At 44.6% G+C, this 23,478-nt stretch overlaps 1 long non-coding RNA gene across 6 annotated transcripts in view; it reads left to right on the forward strand.

The window, feature by feature from the left end:
• Window positions 1-858: 858 nt before the first annotated feature.
• Window positions 859-23,478, forward strand: part of LOC102548061 (uncharacterized) — a 96,297-nt gene continuing 73,677 nt past the window's right edge. For all 6 annotated transcript variants that reach the window (XR_010059729.1, XR_010059731.1, XR_010059733.1 and 3 more), the window contains exon 1: window positions 859-1,073. This is a non-coding gene — a long non-coding RNA (uncharacterized LOC102548061). The remainder of the gene's footprint in view (window positions 1,074-23,478) is intronic.

Raw genomic sequence — 23,478 nt, forward strand, 5'->3', positions numbered from 1 at the left:
GCCTGCTATATGAGATCTTTCCTGTCTATTCCTTCTTTTAAAAACACTTTATTTATTATATAGAAGTCTACTGTAGCTGTCTTCAGACACACCAGAAGAGGGCATCAGATCTCCTTACAGATGGTTGTGAGCCACCATGTGGTTGCTGGGATTTGAACTCAGGTCCTCTGGAAGAGAAGTCAGTGCTCTTAACCCTGAGCCATCTCTCCAGCCCCATGTCTATTCCTTCTTTGCTAACATTTATTTTATGCATATAGATGCTTGACCTGCATGTATTTTTGTATACCTCTTTCCTGCCTGGTGCCCACAGGAGCTAGAAGAGGGCACTACAAATAGTTGTGAGCTGCCATGCAAGTGCTGGGGATTGAACCTGGGTCTTCTGGAAGAGTATACAGTGCTCTTAATCACTTGAGCCATTTCTCCAGATCTCCCCTTTTCTTTTTAACATTTCCAAAGAGTCTATGTTTTGGAGTTGTATGTATAGTTTGTTAATATTTTTCTTAATTATTTGAGCATTTCACATAATGTATTTTGATTATACTTACCTCCCCTCTGTGTTCCTCAAATTATGTCCTCTCCACCAAAAATGAGTATCCCTCTCATTTTTCTTCTTTTTTTTTTTTTTCAGAGCTAGGGACTGAACCCAGGGCCTTGAGCTTGCTAGGCAAGCGCTCTACCACTGAGCTAAATCCCCAAACCCCATTTTTTTCTTTTAAAACAGCCATTCCGTCCAGTTTGTGCTGCCCAAGTCCTCTTAGGAATGTGTTGCCCAACCACTCTGGGCCTTGGGACACAATTCCAACTCCCAGTGACTTGGTACTGAGCCTATAAGACCATGTAGTATCACAGTGACTGGACACTAAACCTAGAAGGCCATGTAAGTCCAGAGTGACTTAGGTACTGGCCTTATTGAGTCAATCCTGACTCACAGTGACCAGGCATGGCATCTGGGAGGCCCATCCGGGGTCACAGTGTACTGACACTGAACCTGGAGGCCACCAAGTTTGAAAGTGAACTGGCAAGGGATTGAGAGAACTTGGAGGTCCACAGTGAGCTGCCACTGGACCTGAGAGGTAGTGTGCATTTACACTTACCTCACACTGAGCCTTGGTGATCATATGACATTAAGTGTGGGGTGAATGGCACACATAGGAGCTCGCAGTGAATGGCACCGACTCTGGTATGACATGTCGGTTTTAGTGTTCAGATACTGAGCCTCTAAGGCTCACCCGTTCACAGTGATATGCTGTGGACCCTGGAATACTGCAGGTCAATAATGACTGGCACTGAACCTGGGAGGCTATGTAGGTCCACACTCATGTGGCACTGAATCTGTGAGGCCTATGTATCTCACAGTGACCCAACACAGAGTCTGGTATGCAGAGTGACTTGAGACTGGACCTGGGAGACTGTTGTGGCCCACACTACCCGGATGAGCATGAATGACCAGGGGACCAATAGCCGGGAAAGTCTCTTTAGTCTCACAGTGACAGGTTTCTAGCCTGGTAGTCCATGCAGGTTCGTAGCATCCGGGCATCCAACCTGGTTTACATGTCATGGCATTGAGTCTAGTAGGGCTTTCGAGGGTAGCACAGAGCCTGAGAAGCAACATGGATTCACCTTGCACTGAGCGTGGGAGGCCATGTGGATTCCTAGTGATTCAGCACTGCCTTGGGATGGCGTGGGGGTTTATAGCCACTGGTACTGAGTCTGGGTGGCCCGTGTGGTCACAAAGATATGCCGTGCGTGTTCACAGTGACTCGGCACTGTCCATGAGGCCCCTGAGGATCCATGGACCCCGTATTGGGCCCGAGAGGCCATGAAGTCTCACAGTGACCCCTGGCATGAGACTGTGACATCAACTCATAGTCACAGTGGCCTGTCACTGAGCTTGGGTGACCCGCACACCTTCACAGCCACTGGTCACTGAACCAGGAGACCACACAGCTCTAAACTGACACAGCAGGGTGCCCATGAGGCCTTGTGGCTTCACTGTCACCCACCTCCCAGACTGTAAGCCACTCGGGTAACCCTGAACCTTTGACGCTTCAGGCTGTTCACGGTCATCCGACCCCGAATACGGGAAGCCATGCTTTGTCAAGGTGGATAGCACTAAGCTCGCAGGCTCTGCAAGGTTCTCAGGGAGCTGGCAATGAGTTTGCAAGAAACCTGGGTGGGTTTGCACCTACAGAACCCTGGCCATTCCACGGTGAGACCAAACTGAGATTGGGATATCAATTTATACCTAGTGATCTGGCACCGGACCTAGTAGGCCCGACACACAATCATGGTCACTCAACGCTGAACCAGGAGGTCACAGAAGTTCAAAATGATTGGACCCCAGTCCTGGGAGAGCCTGGGCTTAAATAGTGGGATTTAGGAGGCCTTGGGAGGCCCAGAGTGACCTGGCACTGAGCCTGAGAAGAACTTGGTTTTGCAATGACCTGACAGGGAAACTGAGTCCATGCTGGTTCCTAGTGGTTGAGCAGTGACCAGGTAGGCCATCGGTGTTCACAGATAGTTGTTGCATAAAGCCGATAAGTCCACGCATATTCACAGTGACCAGTGTGTGACTGGGCCTTCAGATCATGCAACAACTTCTCAGTGGCTTCCCACTTAAACCGCAATCTGAGTTCAGGCTCCCAGGGCCCTGAACTATGCCTAGGAGAACCATGCAGGTTCATGGTTAACCAGCACCAAGCCTGGGAAGGCCCAAGGTGTTCACCGAGAACGAGTGCTGAGCCTGGGAGTGTAAAAGGCTTCTCAGTGAGCCTGCATTGAGCCCGGGAGGACTGTCCAATGACAGTGACAGAGCACTGGGTACAGGAGGCCCCGCAGATCGCAGTGGCTTGACACTCATTTCAGCAGGTAGCCCTGATTCACACTGCTCAGGATCATCAGAAGCCCATGTAGGGTCACAGTGACCTGGTCCAGAGCTTCAGTAGCCAATGTGTCTTGTCACCGAGTCACCGAGTGGGAGGCTATATGTGTTCTCAGGGTCCCAGCATGAGTGTGTAAGGCAATGGGACTTCACAGTCACAGGCACTTTGAGGTTTTTGTGGGATCAAATAGACCCAATGCTGAGCCCCGTGGGTAAAGTCTCAGACTTCTAGAAGCATTTTTGATAGGTCCATGGAAGCCTCTTTACTGGGATTGAATAATACACAGTGAGTCTTACAGAAAGACTATTTATAACAGCAACCGTCTGAGGTCTAGCCAGGACACTCCTTTCAAGGATCAAATGGAGGGAGCACGAACACTTGCTTCCGGCTGACTTTCTCGATAGCTACAATAGGCTACTTTTCCATTCGTCAATACCACGTCCATACAGGACAAGAAACGAAGGCTGTGCACAGAAAACCATCGAAGAGAACTCTTAAAAATCGTGATAAGGATGCTAAAGTGAAACTCTCTAGAATTGATGGCTTCTGGCCAGGTGAGGAAGGACTCAGTTTTCGTTAAGGGATGGGTTCCTGGGAGTTTGCTCCAGTGCATGTATGGGCAACACAAATTGGATTTTTTTTTTCCTTTTCTTTTTTCGGGGTGGGGTGGGGTGGAGTCTTTTAGGTCTGGGCAGACCTGGGAGGTCTGGGAAGTGGGGAGGGGGTGCTTGGCGTTCATGATGGGAAATTCCTGAATAATCAATAAAACACCGTGAAAGAAAGGAAAGGAAAGGAAAGGAAGGCTCCATGCTTGTAAGGGTTTGTCCTAGCGGTTAGAACTTTGTCTCTTTAGCTTCTTTGGTGAAGCAATTAGTGCTTCAGTTGTAGGAGCATGGCCGTTTGAAGTCATCTAACATCTAACTTCGCTTTGCGGGTAGCGGGCGGCAAACACAGGGCCTCCGGAATCCTAGACAACTGCTCTCGCTCTGAGCCACGCCCCAGACCAAACACTCCACCCTGCCATCTTCCTGCTTCCGCGGTTGTTGAAGTCTGGTTGATTCTCATTTACGGCTTAGGAAAGTAAGGTAGATTTCCATCCAACTTGACCGACTGCCTTCCAGATACCTTTCATTTTCCGTTTTGATGGAAAATGAAGTCCGAATATACTATATTGTTATTCTTTGCATTTATCCTGTCAGATCCTCAAGCCGGGCCCCAGTCTCCAGCAGGGGAGCCCCCACTTCTTTCTCAGGCACCTTTCAGTGATATGGACCAACTCTGTCTTTATAGTATATAACACCATTTATGTGTTCTATTTCTTCTCTGTCGCAGTAGATCTGAGTATACACCCAAATACACAGGTGCATAAAGATGGGTCTATATGTACACGAATCCCCACATGTTTGGGGGGGGGTTGTTAACTTTAAGTATATATATGTATTAATATATCATTTTTTAATTAAATGTAAACTGCAGTGTACATTTACGAAATTCAACCATAGCAAGGCAATAATGGTTCCTGCGCTTGGGGCAGGAACGTGTACTTTATGATTCTTTTCCTGTTTACTAGATCCAAGATGCGAGCACACTCGGTTGGGTGGCGTTCCGCCTTCCGTCCAAGGGTGAGGCTGTACTTTCACTGTACGAGGTATCTTAGGTAGGATATGGTGCTAAGTTGAAGTGTGGCTAGCAAGCAAGCCTCACTCTGTGCGTGTGTCAGCGCTGGCATGGCCGCCCCTCACGCCTGAGAAGCTCAAGCTGGGAGGGATTAGGACGCCAGCATTTGATTCTCAGAGTTGTTGCCCGCTCCCCTTGGAGCCCTGACAAGCAGTGACCTTGTCCAACCCCGCTGAGCTTCCTAGATTTGCTGGCTTAGAGCAACACATGGGAAGGAGATTGTTTATTTTTAAAACATAAGAAAAAAAAAAAACACACACACAAAAAAACACCAAACCCATGCAATCTTTCTAGGGCCTTTGTGATGTCTGCGAGCAGCAACAGAAACATACAGACACACATGCAACGTATGTGTAATCACTTCTAATTAATGTCAGCTCTTCCTGGAAAACCAAGTGTGAACCCTTAAAGACTTGTCAACTTCTCTGCCTGTGAAACTTATCTACTTCTAATTGTGAGGAACAATGCACTCAAGGTTAGCTATAAACGACAGCTTTCACAGCAACGAAAAAAAAAAGTCTAAAAACTACATCCGAAGATGAACACATTTATGTGAAAGCGTGCGTTCTCTTTGAGATAAAAATATAGTTATTTATGCTCACCTGAGATGCCTTTTTTTTCTGCCTAAAAGAGAACAAGCGGTCCTTTCTGACATCTGTGAGAAAATAGATGGGATTCATTTGAAAGCTAGCCCCAGTGTGGAAGATGTAAGACGATGACGGCTAAAGTAAAGATATGCGTAGTGGATTGGAAAATAAACTTAAGGTACAGCTTTACCAAATAAAAGGTTCAAAGAGAAAAATCAGACGATTCCCATGTGACCCCCTGAGCCTCGAACCTCCTCTGCAGATTTTGAATGTGGGATGTGCTTCCAGTTATGACCACGAGATGGCAGTAAGAGCATGCTTAAATGCCGTAGTCCGTCTGCGTTTAAGTGCAGAAACTTCCAAGTGTTTTCCTGATTGTGTAGTTAATCCAGGCAGGTAGCTATTTCCTTTGAGGGCTTTGTATGAAATACTCCCCGTGTCTTAACTTTAAGGAACATGTTAGAAACTTTTAGAAAATGTGATCAGCTACAGAGCCGGAGTCACACAAGGAAGATGTCCTCTTTGAGTTGGAGTCTGATCGGGAGTCCCCATGTTAGGTCATCCCAACCTTATCCTTGATTGACACAGACTCGTGAGCTACAAGGTCTCCAAGTCTTCACAGGGGGCTTTGATCAAATGAGACAGAAAAAGGAACAACGACAAGAGGGGTATTGGGAGAAAGAGGAGAATGTTCATCCTGAGTCGTTGAGTTCTACTAGTTGAAGTAATTTTGGGACATGGGGCGAAGCTGGAGAGATAGGGTGACTCTGTCAAGGATCTTTCTAAAAGAAATAGCCCACTCTTTAAGTCAGTTCCTTACTGAGCAGTGTGTGTGTGTGTGTGTATCTGTATGTGTGTGTGTGTGTGGTCTGTGTGTGTGTATTTGTGTGTGTGTGTCTGTGTATGTGTGTGTGGTCTCTGTGTGTGTATTTGTGTGTGTGTCTGTGTATGTGTATGTGTATGTGTGTATGTGTGTGTGTGTCTGTGTGTCTGTGTATGTGTCTGTGTGTGTGTGTGTTTCTGTGTGTGTGTGGGTCTCTGTGTGTGTGTATCTGTGTGTGTGTATGTCTGTGTGTATGTGTGTGTGTGTGTGTGTGTGTGTGTTTGTGTGTGAGTCTTGTCACGGGAACGGCTTAAGTACAAATAGAATAGATGTCTTCTCAGTGGGAAGACACGGTAAAGAGAATCTGTCTCTGGAGTAGAAGTTCAGGCTGTGTGGCCTCTCGGATTCCCAGATCTACACTCTATGGTAGTGAGCAACAATGTGCAATTCTGTTTAATTCTGTACTCCATGATGGGGAAGATTTAATCAGCCGAGAAGACGTCAAGCAAAGAGTAGACAGTGTGTGTTCGAGAAAGTACCAACCAAACAGTCGAGTTTGCCTAATCTAGGGAACCCAGTGGACTCCACCGGAATTGTGCTGCTGTGTAGGACTGCTCGGGAGAGAAGAGGAAGAAGAGACTTCGTGGCTTTGGATATCTCAGCATTTCCAAGGCGACAGGAATATTTGGCCTTCTGCTAATCAAAAACTGACCTCATGACAATCCTAAAAGGGAAGGCAGAGACTAGCTCAGGTGAAAATCATCTGGCTATGCTGCATTTTCTTAGAGGACAGAGCCTCAAGGCTAACTCAGGGAACGAAAGTCAGTCTGGGAATGGATGATCCCAGCTGGTCTGAGGGGGCGGAAGTGGGACTTGTTTGACCTTCTAACGGTCGCCGCGGCATCTGCCAAGACCATAAGCCCCAGAGAATGGCTGGCTCTTGAAGTACATCACATGAACTCCGGAGACTGATAAAAGCAAAATAAAATATTTCCACATAGTCTGTGTGCTGAAGAAGAGAATTACAGCTGTGATATGACTTGGCTTGCTCTTACCCAAGGCCTTGAGCTATTAACAAGCCCAGTTTTCTAGATAAAATAAGTCCATGTGAACCCAGCAAAGGCCTTCATGATATCTTTCTATCTAGAGTTTGGTTAAATCATACGTGGTTTTTTTTTTTTTTTTTTTTTTTGGATGTGTTTGATATTTCTTTCTGCTGCCTAAAGAGAAAGGCTTACATTGAGTGTGGGAGAGTTAAGAGCCCCACTGTTTACCTGGATTCTTGACCGCCGTCTTTTCTTGGCAAAGGGCATCCCCAGTGTCATAGATGCTTGGGGGGCTATTCTGAGGTGTCTCCCCAGGCATCTCACTGTCCCCAGAGCCACTCTGCCTCCTTCCTGGGGTTTGTGTGCCTGAGGCACAGGGAGAAGTTCACTTATCCACCAGTGCACAGTTGTGACCTGTCTTGTCTGGAAGTTAAGTATGTAAAATCTGTTGTCATCAACCACTTCAATGTTTTTGTTTGTTTGTTTTGTTTTGTTTTTTTCTCACGAAGAATTAGATGTATTGAACACTTTCCCCAGTCACCTCATGTTTCTAAAGACCCTTTTTACAAAACAAGCCCTATTTGTATCCCTCTGTTTCCTCTCCAGAGGCATTGTAGACAACATTCTAATGATTACAGAAAGCCAGCTTTCGACCTCAAATAGATAACAATCTAGCCCACAACAGAGAAAGTATTTCAGCTTTCTCCTGGTGATGTGTGTTAGGAGGATGTGAATCCAGACACTGGCTCATGACTTATAATGATCCGGAAGTTCAGGTTGGCTCTAGATCTTAAGAACAATGGATATTTTCAAGGTTCCTTGGCTCTGGCATCCTTGATGCTACTACAGTAGTTAACCACGTTCTACGGTGGAATAGGCATGAAGTGAGGTTACTATAGACTGACTGGAAGCACTTGTGCTGTTGCAATGGACTCCTATCGGGGGAGGGGGCTCCCATCTCATTTGAATGTGTGCTCAAAGGAGCAGCTGCTAAAGTCATTTAACACCCCACTGCCCAGCCCCTATGCTGCTTGCTGCTTCCGAATTTTGGTCAGAGCAAAAGCAGATCCTAGCAAGGACTCACTAAGCTCCCTGACCTGGCCCAGAACCACACCCTTGCTCCTCTTCAGTTCATTTGGCTTGCGGTCACACAGGCCCAGCTGCCGCTTCTCAGTGAGCTCCCGGACACTCCCAGCTCCAGCCTTCCTGCTGACTGTGGTTGCTCTCCAGACTTTCTTCTCCCAGATGTCACATAGGCCTCTGACATCAAATTCATCCTCGTCAGGTGTCACCTCACTTCCACCTTCTTGGCCAACCCGTGTAAAATTACCCTGCTCCAACCCACCACAGTGCACCGACCTCACACCCCACTTTCCTGCTTCGTTTTCCTTCCACAATCACCTAAGAACACACAGAACTCCACCAGGATAAAAAACATTGCCTCCTTTGTTCACTGCTGTTTTGTGCCTAGAAGAGTGTTTGGTGCATAGCTAGTACTCTGTAAATATTTAAGGAAAGAGTAAACAAAGAGACGCAGCTCCCACACCATTCCTCTCAACATCCTGCTGTACAGGGAGCGAAATGATGTCATCAACCCTAGGCCCAGTATTTCAGTGGAACCATCAGAGTATGGCCTGGTGGTAAGCTCAGCTCTGTCCATGACCTTCGGTAGCTTGTGAAAATCTCCCAGTGTCTTTCTGTCCTGCCTGATAGATGGATGTTTACCTTCTTACAAATGTTAGAAACAGTGAGACTTGGAAGCACCTTGGCCAGTTAGGAACTCTGGGCAGGTGAGATGGCTCGGTGGGTAAAGGTGCTTGTGGTCAAGGCTGAAGACCCCAGTTCAATCCCCAGGACCCACACGGAAGGTAGAAACTCCAGCAGATTGTCCTGGATGAAGCCTCTGGATGAAGCAATAAGGAGAATGAGACAGGATTGAGGGAACAGAGTACTCTGTATGTGAAGCCCAGTGAGACCCTGGAAAAGAGGACTCTATCCACACTCTCGTGACACCCACAGCAGAGGCAGGGAAAGTCTATTGTTCTTTGCCTAAAGCCAGAGGTCATGCTAGTTGAAGGCTGTAGCCCTTGCTTCTGGTACTTTCTGGGATGGGCAGTGACATGGGCTTATCAGGACTCCCTTCTCCCCACACTGTGAGGTGAGTATCTACATCTTGGTAGGTCAGAGTAAGAAGTTTAGAGAAGTTAAGAAACTTGACCAGCTTCCCCATACCTCGGTGCCCAGTGTAAGCCTGCCCGGTTTCCCGTTCTGTGAATGGCTTCCCATTCATTCCCAGGCACGGTTATGAATCAGACCACTTGATGTAAAATCTGAATGTCTGAGAACTAAACGGAAGGCTCGTGCCTTGAAGCCTGTCACTGGCAAGGCTGAGGCAGGAGAATTGTAAGCCTGGACCATGCGGTAAGATCCTGTCTCTAAAGCAAGTGAACAAACACAGGAAAGGAAGGAAGAAGATCTGGGAGTTTTAAGAATAAACGCTCATTTTCTTCCGTAGAACTCACTGGGCGCCTCCCAATGCGGGGTAATGACTCATGGGCTCTCATCATTCCTCAGCTTCGCATTGTGTCTGCCTTCTTCTCAGCAGCTTTGATTTTCCCACAATGCTTTGGGTGTAGTGTGGGTCCTCGATTAAGTGTTTGGTTAAGTGAGTTCAGTTTCCTACATCCTGTGCTCAAGTATGACGTGACCACTCTGGGCAGTCCCGAATGCTCTCACTGTAAAGCCTGCTCCAAAAGGAAGTGAATATTGGCTCAGGGAAGCTGGCGAAGAAGTGAAGGTTCCGTGGACAGTCTCCATAAGAATGACTCACTGGTGCTGAGTTTGGAACCCATTGGGGGAACCTTACTGCTGTATCCAAAGAGACTCAGGACACTAAGTGCTTAACCTCAAACATGGTAACAACACACCAGCCCATTTTGCACACTTTCCAGCTTAGGAAGGGGAGGTTATTAATTTTTCCAAACTATCAATGGCATGTGAAAGGAGTTGATCTAGTTTTCTACCCAGCTGTATAGCTCCAATGTGTTTGTGTGTCCAGGAACCTACAGTGCACATGAGCTTGGGAAACAGAGCCCACCACTGTATGGAGAAACCGTTACAGGCTATTATTGTCTAAGAGGCTACTTACCCTGAAGGCCTTCATAGCTGACTCAGAACACGATCGTTCTCAAGACCAGAAAAGAAAGGCAAACACTGAAATGCAGACGTTTATGTTGACCAAAGTCTGTCTGTGTTTGTAAATGACAGCTCAGGCCAAGTTCAGCTTCCTCGTTTCTTAGGAAATTTTCTGTCGAATGCATAAGTGGAGAGAAGCTGTGTCCCTCCGGATCTGATTGTATTCTGTCAACTGTAGTGGGGTTATAAGCTAATTCAGATGCATTTTATGTTATACCAAAGGACATACCGTAGATACTTAAATTTATCTCGAATGTCTTCATTGGCCCCAGTAAATTACAGGTAAGAGGTGAGGAAGCAACCTGTCTTTCCATTTTCTTCTCAACACAATTATACACACATACCTTCCTCACATCCACACAAAGAAACACAGTCATAATATTGATGCCGGGTGGTAGCAAAAAAACCATTATATTGAAGCCCGGTAGATTTTAGATATTATTTTCTCTATTTAGGTTTTGTGGGTCCACGAGTTGACTCAGGTATTTTCCATGAAAAGTCAGGTTCTGGTTACCATACATCCAATAAACATTCAGGTGTCTAGATTGTTTATAGATGTGGAAGTTTACAGATTGTCTCTCCTACCACCCTCCCGGATAGCGTCTGGGGCGTCTGGAAGGAAAAGAAGCTTAGAACCGTGCTAGGGAGACGAGGAGAGAAGCATGACTGGCAAGACCTCTCTGACGAACTTCAACTAAAGGGTCTTTGCGAATGACTGCTTACACATTGGCTTCTACACTGCAGCCAGCTCTGGCTTTTGATTTGCTCTCAAGTACAGTTCAAGGTGTGTGTATTGATCTATAAACCCCTGATGCTTGCTCCCTAGGTACCAAGTGACATCTCTTTGTGTACCATTGTGACAGCTGAGGTCAAATGGAGTGCTAACAAACCTCCAGTATAAACACCGAAAAGGTGTCCTTGATAAACTCTTCCCAGCTCCCCTTCTCTGGTTGGTTTGGGTCCAGTCAGAAAGGAATCACGAAGCTAAGCCTGCTTAACCTAATTCTCCACTCAACCAACCCAGTGTTGCTTAGGTCATTTTAGTATTTCAGACCAGGACTAAAGGTTTTTAATTATTAAGTTACTTCATGTATTAATTCATGTTATACGCATACGGTGTATGTGGGCTGCATATGTGGGTATGTGTGAGTGGAGGTCAGAGGTCAACTTGAAGTGTTGTTCATGAGGAATCATCTACCTATTCTTTTTTTGGACAAATATTTTCACTGGGACCTGGTGTTCTCCAACTGAGTGGGCTGACTGGCTAGTGAGCCTGGGGTCTGCCTCTCTTTGTCTCTCCAGAGCTAGGATTACAAGCAGGGGATGCCTTGATTACAGCTTTTTACGTCAGTACCGGGACTCAAACTCAGATCCCCATGTTTGTATGACAAACACTTTCCCACCTGAGCAATGTCCCCGCCCCCTAAGGCTTTCTTTAGAAGCTTAATTTGTGTGTCTCTGGGCAGCATCTGACATCCTTCTGGAACTTTCCTTCTGGTGTTTCTAGGCCATTCAAAGCTGAACTCAGTTTTGCAAAGTGTTCTTCTCCAATAGGTGGCCCCAATTGGAAGATTGTCAAATTTGCACATTTTCGGGCCCTGCCTCTTATCTACTGAGCCAGAAACAGCTGAGGAGAAGGAGGTGAAGGTGTCCTCCGTGTACCTGTGCCATCTGAAGCATGGGGTGATTTCAGGGGAACCCCCTCTGCCCACCCTTCGCCCTTCATCTGTTGCACACCTGAACTCCCCCTGAGAAACAGCTCCATACTTTCAACTTTAAAGGTCAGTGGGAGACACAACTGTCTAGAAGCTGTCAGCAGCTACACAGATCTCAGGGCGAACAGTTTAATACTTTTATTTTTTTCTGGCTTCACTAGGGGGAACTGTTTCAAGATATGGACGTTCAGGTGTGCAAGAACCTTGCCCGCTTTAGAGAGGACTATTGCCACAACCAGAAGGGAGAGTGAATTTCGGGGGTGTGGAGGCAGGGGTGGGGGCTACAGTTTGGTAGAGAAATCTTTGTGTTGTCACCATCCGAGACGGTTTGCAGAGAAAGTTATGAGGCTGGAAAGCTTCGCGTAGACGAACAAGCACGCAAAGACCAAACACATTCATCCTTGCTTAGAGATGAAAATGCTGGTTTGCTGGTGAAGCCCGCAAATGTCACCAAAGAGGAAAATATAGCATAGGAAAAGTAGCATCCAACGAAGGAAGAATAAACGTATACACCTTCTTTACAGTGGGTCATTGTGGAACTGAGAACTTGGCCTTAGAAAAGAACTACTCTCTCTATGAGCTGAGCATGCGCCTCAGAGACTGGGCGCCTGGTCAGCTTAACACCGACTCCAGCCTCAGCCCTCCCCACACCCGGGTGAGTCTCTCAGGTTCCTGCGGCTGCTCCTTTCCTGTAAACCAGGAATAAAAACATCCACCTGCCCCTGAGGGGACTCTGGGGACCTGACTGGCAGATGACAGGGCTGCCCTTTATGTTTTCAATATGCTGCATAAAAGCTGTTCTGCTTGTTGGCGCACTCTTTTGTTCCGTTCCTCCGTAAGCAACCTTTAATGGCTCTTTCGAAAATCAATCCCGTTTGTAAACTCGATCAAGTCATCACGCGGAGCCTGAAGTTTTAACTTCGGAAACTGAAGTTGCACAATAGCACATGGCCAAATGTGGAGCTTATAGGAATTTTAAGACGTGGAACGCGGCCTTGCGTTCGATAACAGCGGTGCTGAGGAATGTACAGCTGTTTGTCTTGGAGTGTGTAGTCCTAGTCCTCGGAGAGCGGGGAACGGCAGGGACTGCCTCTAACTGTTGTAATCTACAAGATTATCCCATTAATCATATTTGTCTCTGGGAGCACCTTAGTTCTAAATCTAAATGTTGTTTTTTCCCCCCCGATGCATCACAGGCAAGAAAGCTAATTGAAAACATTACAGGGACAAATTTCAAAATGTTCCTAAGGACAAGATGAGTTTTAGCTGTCAATAAAAGAAAAGTAAATCGCGCGCATCCAAACCTGGACTGATCTGAGTTTTTTAGTTTCCTGTTTCTTTGTTTATTTTTCTGCCCCCATAAAGTGTTATCCTGTAGTATGAGCTGGAACACTCTAGTGCTGTCTTCAGGTAGCTCCATTCTTACCCTGCGTTCTTAACCAGACAAGACAGCCGAGAGTCCCAAGGCAGGCCAGGCGGTTGGTTGGGAAGTGACCCGTTTCTTCTCTCCCTTTCCACTCAGAATTAAATGTGGGAGCTGCAGATTAGTCTGAGGTCCAAAAAATAAAAATAAAAACGAGGTCCAAAATAAAAAGCACATTTAAAAAATGGGATTCAGATGTGCAAGGTTGGGATGACAGACTTTTCATTCACAGTATCTGATGTATGTTAGCCCCGTGGTAGTATGTCTCCAGGTCCAGGCCTTCTACAGCAGCTGGTATGACTTTGCAGGCTGTTTCTGGAACTTTCTTCCAGTGAGAAGCTGTACAAATTTTAGTGTATGTATAGAGAGATATGATACTTTACTAAGCTTGGAAATTAAAAATGTGTGGTAGGAGGAAATCATTCACTCAATAGGCTATCATGATACACATTGGAGCTAACTATCGAATGCTGATAAAAGCAGAACATTCTCTTAGCCTCCACCTAGAACACAAGAAAAGGAGATAATTCTAAATAAGCTTTCTATTGATTAAAGATCCAACTCGATCATTAGTGGTTGAGAAAGACACATTTGTGATTAGTAAGATATTAGATTCTTAGATCATGTGTTTTAAATTGGTGGTCAGGATAACTTCAAATTTGAATGACCCTAGATAAAAGAATGATTTGGGGGATAAACGATCTGCTTTGGGAGCCCAACCACAAAGGCAGAAGTCAGGGCTGCTCTCATGAGTTTGTATGTTTGTTTGTTTTGTTGTTGTTGTTACTTTATAACATTAGCCAGAGTGACATTGTTTCCTTATAACTTTAGCCAAGGTGACTGAGACAGGTGTTTCATAGATTTATTTATTTGTAAAATGTCTTGTCAATAATGTGTCAAACCCAGGGAGTAGAGATTTGTACATCAAACAAATGTTTCAATTTTTCTTTTGCTATCATTCTTGGTGTGAGTGTGTGTGTGTGTGTGTGTGTGTGTGTGTGTGTGTGTGTGTGTATGTAAACATGTGCGTGTGCATGTACCCATCAAGATCAGAAGTGGCTATCAACCACTATACACCTTATATTTTATTTTGCAATACCTGTATGCAGTGATTTTGCAGGGGTGGGTCGTGTGACTTCACACATGTGGAAGAAAGGAGACAACTTGTGAGAGTTGGTCCTCTTCTACCACGTGGAATCATGCACTTGAACTCAGGTCATCATGCTTGCTTTGAGGCAAGTGCCATTCTTCACCCACTGAGCTATCTTGCTGACTATGAGAGTGCTGTAAGGGAAAGGTCAGAGATGCTTTGGCTGAAGTCCAGATCAGGTTCTTAGCTGGGACTCCAGAGTGTCCCCTGAGAGTCATGATCTAAAGAATCTTTGGCCTGGAGGAGGCTTCATATAGTAGTCATAGACTTTGTTAATAGTGGGATGCACCCTGAAGAAGGACAAACTGACAGCCTGCGTGAATGTGGCTTTTCAGTAATTTCCACGATGAAGTTATTTTCATCAGAGAAGTTGCCCAACGTGTGCTCAGTAGGGACAGCTGCCCCCTCCCCCCCCTTGTGTCTCCTACGTCAGCCGCTAGAAAGACAACTGAAGATTTAGAAGACCTCTTCTGTGCATTTGGAATGATGTGTTGATTCAATAACAGCCCCACACTGTAGATTTCGAGGCAAGATCTTTCACTGAACTTGGAGCGCATGGATTGACTAAACTGACTGGCCAGCAAGTCCTCTGGATCTTCTCTCTGCTCCTCAGTGCTAAGTTTACAGGTCCATGCTCCCATAGCTTGGTGTTTACTGGGGCACTGGGGTTCTAGACTCAGGTTCTCATGCATGTACGGCAAGGGCTTTACAGACTGAGCTATGCCCTCAGCCCTTCGACCACTGTTTTCTCCATTATTTCTATGTCTATCCCGCCAACTCCCTTGGCTTGGGAAACAGTGCAATTGCTCGTATATTTAAATGTGTGGCTACAAAGCATGCACCTTTAAACCCCCCCCCCCCCAGCCTTCGAGTTCTTTCTTTACAGCATGTCAGTCGAGCCTGCACACTGTAGCTCAGTGGGCAGGCCAGCGAGCACTCTGCAACCGGCCAAAGTGGGAGAGCGCTAGACAAAAGCTGTGAGCCTCTCTTGCCAGCTGTGTGGTCTTTGGCATATCGGTTAACAGTCTCAGAGTCCCCCAGCTTTTCAGTCTGCAAGACAGTCACAACCACCTGTCCCTTATAAACTTACAGCGCTGTAAAATCGTTCAAGGACTCCGATTCAGCTTCCCAGACGAGGAGTAGAAGGAGCCCATTTGTGTTTCCCCCAACACACACTTTCTCCATCCACAGTCTAAAAATACAACGGCAACATCTGGGGCCCCTGGTGGGGGATGTGGAACTTTGGCAAGGGGCCATGAGGGGGTTGAAGGGCTGTGAGAGGCACAGGTAACCACATGAGGCTATAAAGGGAACTGAATCCAGATTGGCTGGTGGTTCCGTGTGTGCACAGCTTGGGTTTTGTTAAATCATTGTGCTTCCCTAATCCACACGCAGAAGGCCATCCGGGGTGAGAAATGGGCACCCAGCTCCTGTGTGATCACAGTGTTTGAGATAAGTTTCTTACCTTACAATGTGGAGAGAGAATGAGTAGAATCATTGAACAGGGAAGGGGCAGGGAAACCTCAAGATCACACTTCTGCCTGTGAAAAGTCCCCCCGAATGACTTTGTTCCTTAATATCCAAGTAGTATAAAATGGGTCAATGCCATGTTAGACCAGCAGCAGAGATAATGGGGTTGGGTGATGTCATCTTACTCCTCCTGGACTAGACTGCAAGTTCTAGGAGGGCAACAACTGTGCCTTTCATGTTGATCCCAGGATCTAACTTTGTTCTTACCGTGGTTGAAAAACCCCGTATATTTGAGAGTCCAACACAATTTGAACACTATAACAGCTACACCTGGAAAAGACCTTTTCAGTTTTGATCCCAGATTTCTGAAGAGGAGGCAGTTTACCAGGCTTCTCCATGGAACATTGGTCAGGACATGTTAGGAACCAGAGTTCCAAGATTGCCTGTCTTAGCCCCTGTGTCCTTGGAGTGCCTTAAAAAGACTGCTTCTCACTGATGTTCTGTAAGGACATTGTATGTGTGTGTAGGAGGCAGGGTTCTGGTCTTACCAATCCTAAAAATCCCAGTAGATTCTTTTTTTCTTTTACTCTAAGATCCTCTTCTTTGAGCTGGGGAATTGGGGAGTTTACAAACAACTAATATTCTCTCTCTCTCTCTCTCTCTCTCTCTCTCTCTCTCTCTCTTTCTCTCTCTCTCTCTCCTCTGACATGATTATGACATGGTCTGTAGGATGGAGGGCATGAAATAGAAAGAAATGCACATGTTCTTTCCCTTTTAGAATATTGAAGTATGTAGCTCATTTTCTTTCTTTTTTTAATTTTAGAGGAGCGCATAGTTATGGAGACTTTAGATTTTTAGAAAGACATTTAACTGAGTGGAAATGGAATTTTTAAAAACTGTAAGACTTTAGAAAGTTATACTGTATTTTACTTATGATGTTAACATGAAATTTGGGGGATAAACAAGGAAGGAAAGGTTATTGTTTAACAGTGATGTGTTCCTGTGGCAAGCTGACAAAGGATGGATTCTATTCATCAGCTTTTATTGTTGACTTGATGCAATGCACTTGGGAAGAGGGATCCTCAGTTAAGGAATTGCCTAGATCAGACTGGCTCATGGCCATGTCTCTGAGAGATTATCTTGATTGGTGATTGATGTGGAAGGATATAACCTACTCTATGTGGAACCATTCCAAGGCAGGTGTGCCTGGGCTATAAAAGAAAACTAAATATGAGCCAGAGAGAGGTAGTAACTCTCCAAAGTTTTTGCTTTAGTTCCTGTTTTCAGATTCCTGCCATGACTTCCCTCAGTGATAGATTGTTACCTGTAAGTACAAACTGAAACAAATCCCTTCCTCCTCCACACTGTATTTATCTATTTATTTATCTATTTATCTATTTATTTATTTATTTACTTGTATTGGATATTTTTTATTTACATTTCAAATGTTATCCCCCTTTCCATCCATAAACCCCTATCCCATTCCCCCTTCTTCTATGAGGGTGTTCCCCCACCCATCCACCCACCCTGACATTCCCCTACACTGGTGGGGGTGCTGTCCAGCTTTGGCAGGACCAAGGGCTTCTCCTCCCATTAGTGCTCAACAATGGCCATCCTCTGCTACATATGCAGCTGGACCCATGGGTCTGTCCATGTGTATTCTTTGGATGGTGGTTTAGCCCCTGGGAGCTCTGGTTAGTAGGTATTGTTCTTATGGGGTTGCAAACCCCTTCAGCTCCTTCAATCCTTTCTCTAACTCCTCCACTGGGGACCCTGTTCTCAGTTCAATGGTTGTCTGCTAGCATTCGCTTCTGTATTTGTCATGCTCTGGCTGAGCCTCTCAGGAGACAGCTCTATCAGGTTCCTGTGAGCATGCACTTCTTGGCATCAACAATATTGTCTGGGTTTGGTGGTTGTATGTGTTTGGGTTGGATCCCCAGGTGGGGAAGGCTCTGAACGGCCATTCCTTCAGTCTCTGCTCCAAACTTTGTCTCTTCTCTTCCTATGAATATTTTTGTTATGAAGGACTGAAGCATCACACTTTGGTTATCCTTCTTCTTGAGATTCATGTGGTCTGTGGATTGTATTTTGGGTAATCTGAGCTTTTGGGCTAATATTTACTTACGAGCGAGTGCATATCATGTGTTTTATATATATACATATATATATATGTATATATACATATACATATATATATATATATATATATATATATATATATATATATATATATATATAATTGGGTTATCTCACTCAGAATGGTATTTTCTAGCTCCATCCATTTGTCTATGAATTTCATGGAAGTCATTGTTTTTAATAGCTGAGTAGTACTCCACTGTGTAAATGTACCACATTTTCTGTATCCATTCCTCTGTTGAAGGGCATTTGGGCTCTTTTCAGCCTCTGGCTATTATAAATAAGGCTGCTATGAACATAGTGGAGCATGTGTCCTTGTTATATGTTGGAGCATCTTTTGGGTATATGCCCAGGAGAAGTATAGCTGGGTCCTCAGGTAATATTATGTCCAATTTTCTGAGGAAAATTGATTTCCAGAGTGGTTGTACCAGCTTGCAATCCCACCTACAATGGAGGAGTGTTCCTCTTTCTCCACATCCTTGCCAGCATCTTTTGTCACCTGAGTTTTTGATCTTAGCCATTTTGACTGGAGTGAGTTGGAATCTTAGGGTTGTTTTGATTTGCATTTCCCTGATGACTAAAGATGTTGAACATTTCTTTAGATGCTTCTCAGCCATTTGAGATTCCTCAGCTGAGAATTCTTTGTTTAGCTCTGTACCCCATTTTTAAAAATAAGATTATTTGATCCTTTGGAATCTAACTTATTGAGTTCTTTGAATATATTGGATATTAGCCCTCTATCGGATGTAGGATTGGTAAAGATCTTTTCTCAATCTGTTGTTTGCCATTTTGCCCTAATGACAGTGTCCTTTGCATTACAGAAGCTTTGCAACTTTATGATCTTAGAGCATAAGCCCCTAGTGCCCATGTATTAGAGGCTCTTCCCCATTTTTTCTTCTATTAGCTTGAGTGTATCTGGTTTTATGTGGAGGTTCTTTATCCTCCTGGACTTGAGCTTTGTACTGGGTGATAAGAATGGATTGATTTGCATTCTTCTATATGCCAATATCCAGTTGAGCCAGCATCATTTGTTGAAAATGCTGTCTTTTTTCCACTGGATGGTTTTAGCTCCTTTGTCAAAGATCAAGTGACCATAGGTGTGAGGATTCATTTCTGGATCTTCAATTCTATTCCACTGATCTGCCTGCCTGTCTCTGTACCAATACCATGCAGTTTTTTTTTTTATCACTGTTACTCTGTAATACAGCATTAGGTCAGGGATGGTGAGTCCCCTAGAAGTTCTTTTATTGTTGAGAATAGTTTTTGCTGTCCTTGGATTTTTGTTATTCCAGATGAATTTGCAAATGGCTCTTCTCTATGTTACTTTTGGGAATTTCTTCCCTAACCTCTGCAACAAAAGACAAAGTAGGGCATAGAACATGAGAACATGAAGCTCTCACGAGGAAAGTGGCTGACAACAAGTAGTATGCAAGTTCGTCTCAACTGAAATATGTCAGAAGCATCCCCCTATGATCACAAGCTGAACAGTAATGTCAGGTAAGAGACAGGCTTCACTCAGGGGATCTGGAACTTCTGGTTGAACCCATAGGAACATAGGTTCATAGAGAGAGTTCTTAAATCTATTGTCTGTTTGGTTTCACTGCTAGAGACAATCTAGTTTGGGTTGTATTCTTGTTTAAGTTAATTAAGGTCTTATTTAAGGGTTGTCACTGCTAGTTGGATTACAAATGCTTAGAACCAGGGAATAGCCAATGATTGTAACCATCACTAACCAGATGCCTCCTATAAACCCAGCAATAGCTGAATGTTTTATTCACACCAAAACACTCTCGGGGCTGAAGAGGTAGCGATATGGTATAAGTTCTGCTGAATAAGTGTGTGCACCCAAGTTTAAATCTCCAGAAATCCACACAAATGCCAGGTGGGCATGGCAGCTTGCCTCTAATTCTAGCCCAGGAAGGCAGAGATGGAGAATCTATACAGAAATCTGCCTTGTGAAATTGGCCACGTTGATGGTGAGCTTGATGTTCACTTGGAATGCTCTGCCTCAGCGAGTAAGATGGAAGGATGAGGAAAGAAGATTCTCAGTCTTTGGCCACACACACACACACACACACACACACACACACACAAACACACACACAAAAACACACACAAAAACACACACACATACAAGCATACACATACAGGAACACACACACACAAACACACACACACAAAAACACACACACATACAAGCATACACATACAGGAACACACACACACGCACACACACATAAAAACACATATACAAACACACACACAAACACATACAAACACACAAACGGACACACACAAACATATACACACACAAATATATACAAACACATAAAAACATACACAAACACACACACACACATAAAAACACATACAAGCATATACAAACACACACACAAACACATACAAACACACAAACAGACACACACAAACATATACACACAAACATATACAAACACATAAAAACATACACGAACACACACACGTACACACACACATGCACACACACATACAAACACACAAATAGACACACACAAACATATACAAACACATAAAACATACACGAACACACACACACACGTACACACACACACACGCACACACACACACATAAACACATACAAGCATACACAAACACACACAAACACAAACACACACAAAAACACACACAGACACACACAAACAAATACACACACAAACATATACAAACACTCACATAAAAACATACACGAACACACACACATATAAAAACACATACAAGCATATACAAACACATACAAACACGCAAACATACACAAACACACACAAACATACACAAAACACACAAACATACACAAACACACACAAACATACACAAAAACACACACAGACACACACAAACATATACAAACACACACATACAAACATACACAAACACACACACATACACAAACACATACAAACATACACAAACACATAGAAACACCCACACAAACACACACACAAACATACAGAAACACACACAAACACACATAGACATACACAAACACACACAAACAAACATACACAAACATACACAAACACATAGAAACACCCACACAAACACACACACAAACATACAGAAACACACACAAACACACATATAGACATACACAAACACACACAAACAAACATACACAAACATACACACACACACACACACACACACTTGCAATAAGAAGACTGTAAAAGACACAGAAACTTGAAAAAATATAAAAGAAAAAATCTTATCACAGTTATATTCATGAGACAACATCGTTATTTCTTAGTCCACAGTTGAGGGACTAGGCAGTTCTCTTGAAGTCCCACACTGGAAGAGGCAGAGCTGGTGTCTAATGAAAGCCTGAGCACGGGGCTCCCTCAAATTGGAAGACAACCGAACTCATCACTTGTAAATCAGAGCATCCCATCCTGGAACCTCAAAGTCACATGTTCCTCTTATAATGCAGTGTATGCTTTCTATTTCTAAAAGTCCCTGAAATCTTAATGTCCAAATCTTCTTCTAAGACCCAAGATAATTTAACCGTGAGCCCCTCACATATATTCTTAATTGCCAATGAGGGCTTATATTCCTATTTTTCACTATAGCCTGCATTACGGTATAAATTTGAAATGTATCCCATGGGCTCGAGTTTTAAGTAGTTGGTTGCCATCTTGTCACACTGTTTTGAAAGCTCTGGGGTCTTTAGGAAATGGGGACCAGCTGGCAAAGCCAGGCCACCAGAGTAAGCCTTTTGAAGATTATACCTGTCTTACTTAGAGTTTTCTATTGCTGTAACAACACCGTGACCAAAAAGCAAGTTGGGGAGAAAAGGGTTTATTTAGCTTACATTTCCACATCATTGTTCATTATTGAAGGAAGTCAGGACAAGAACTCAAACAGGACAGGAACCTGGAGGCAGGAGCTGGTGCAGAGGCCATGGAGGGTGCTGCTTACTGGCTTGCTTCCCCATGGTTAGCTCAGCCTGTTTTGCTATGGAACCCAGGATCACCAGCCCTGAGATGACATCACCCACGGTGGGCTGGACCTTCCTCCGCTCCATCCTCAGATTGTTTATGTTAGCAATTTCGATCACAACGATGCAAAGACAGCTGTGCTGGTTTGAATAGGAATGGTCCCCATCGACTCATGTGTTTGAATGCTTGGCCCATAGGGAGTGGCACTATTAGGAGGCGTGGCCTTACTGGAGGAAGTGCGTCATTTTGGGGGTGGGGCCTCTTGTCAAGCTAAGCCAGGTGTGTCTCCACAGTCTCCTGCTGCTGCACGAGGATCCAGATGGAGAACTCTCAGCTTCTCTGGTCCATGTCTGCCTGCCACATTCCCCACCAAGATGATAATGGACTAAACCTCTGAACCTGTAAGCCAGCCCCAACTAAATGGTTTCCTTTATAAGAGTTGCTGTGGTCATGGTGTCTCTTCACAGCAATAAAACCCTGACCAAGGCAATAACTAATACAGGTGGCATAAAGCCCTCACGTATTTAAGCAAGAATCATGAGCACAGGAGTCTGTGGATAATGGGGTCTTCACTTATTTTACAAAAAAGCCCTAGCCGATCGTTTCCAGAGTAGCATACATAACTCGAATCTTCAACCACCTGCAAATCTTTATATATCTAGTACTTTTATCTTCCCTTTCCTTCTTAAGTGTTTTCTCCCCACTGTGAACATGAAGCAACACTGATCAATATTGTTTCCACTTCCTTCTTTTCTCTCTTTCTGCCATGCTGAGAAGGAGTCCAGTAAGTCAAAGGCAGAGACTGCAGGTGGGCAAGGCCAGGATGCAGGGAGATATCCACATTCTGCCGTCCATCGTCGGGCTGATCCTAGAACTCAGGAGTTCATTCCTTTCTCGGGTCCTTCTTCACCAAGTCCCTTAGCCTTCTGGGCAAGTTTAAACCTGCAGTGGCTTTTTTTTTTCCTCTCATGGATGCAGAAGCTATTTTTGAGCACTTTACGTGCTTTGCAAATTCACTCAAGCACAAAGGAAGCTATGCAAGAAACCAAAAAAAAAAAAAAAATCTGCATGCACGAGAGCATTGGGGGCACTAGATATAATTTTATATGTGCCATATATTTAACAAATGGAAAAAGCATACATCATCTACGAATCCCTGTTTTAAAAGGTCCTCACAATGCACTGCACTTGCATATGAATCATTTTAGTGAGCATGCCAGCAGCCAGCCAACGTCCCCTTCCAGAGGAACTCAATTACACCTGCATACATTACATGCAGGTGAGCTGAGGCCATGGGCGCTGGGATGCAGTCCCGTGGTTCTGCTGCGGACCATGGTTTCTGTGATAGGACCATTCAGGATGCACATGAGAAAGGAAGCCTGTGGCTTTCAACGAACTACCC

Source organism: Rattus norvegicus, chromosome 18 (assembly GCF_036323735.1).
Source record: "Rattus norvegicus strain BN/NHsdMcwi chromosome 18, GRCr8, whole genome shotgun sequence".
NCBI classification, from domain to species: Eukaryota; Metazoa; Chordata; class Mammalia; order Rodentia; family Muridae; genus Rattus; species Rattus norvegicus.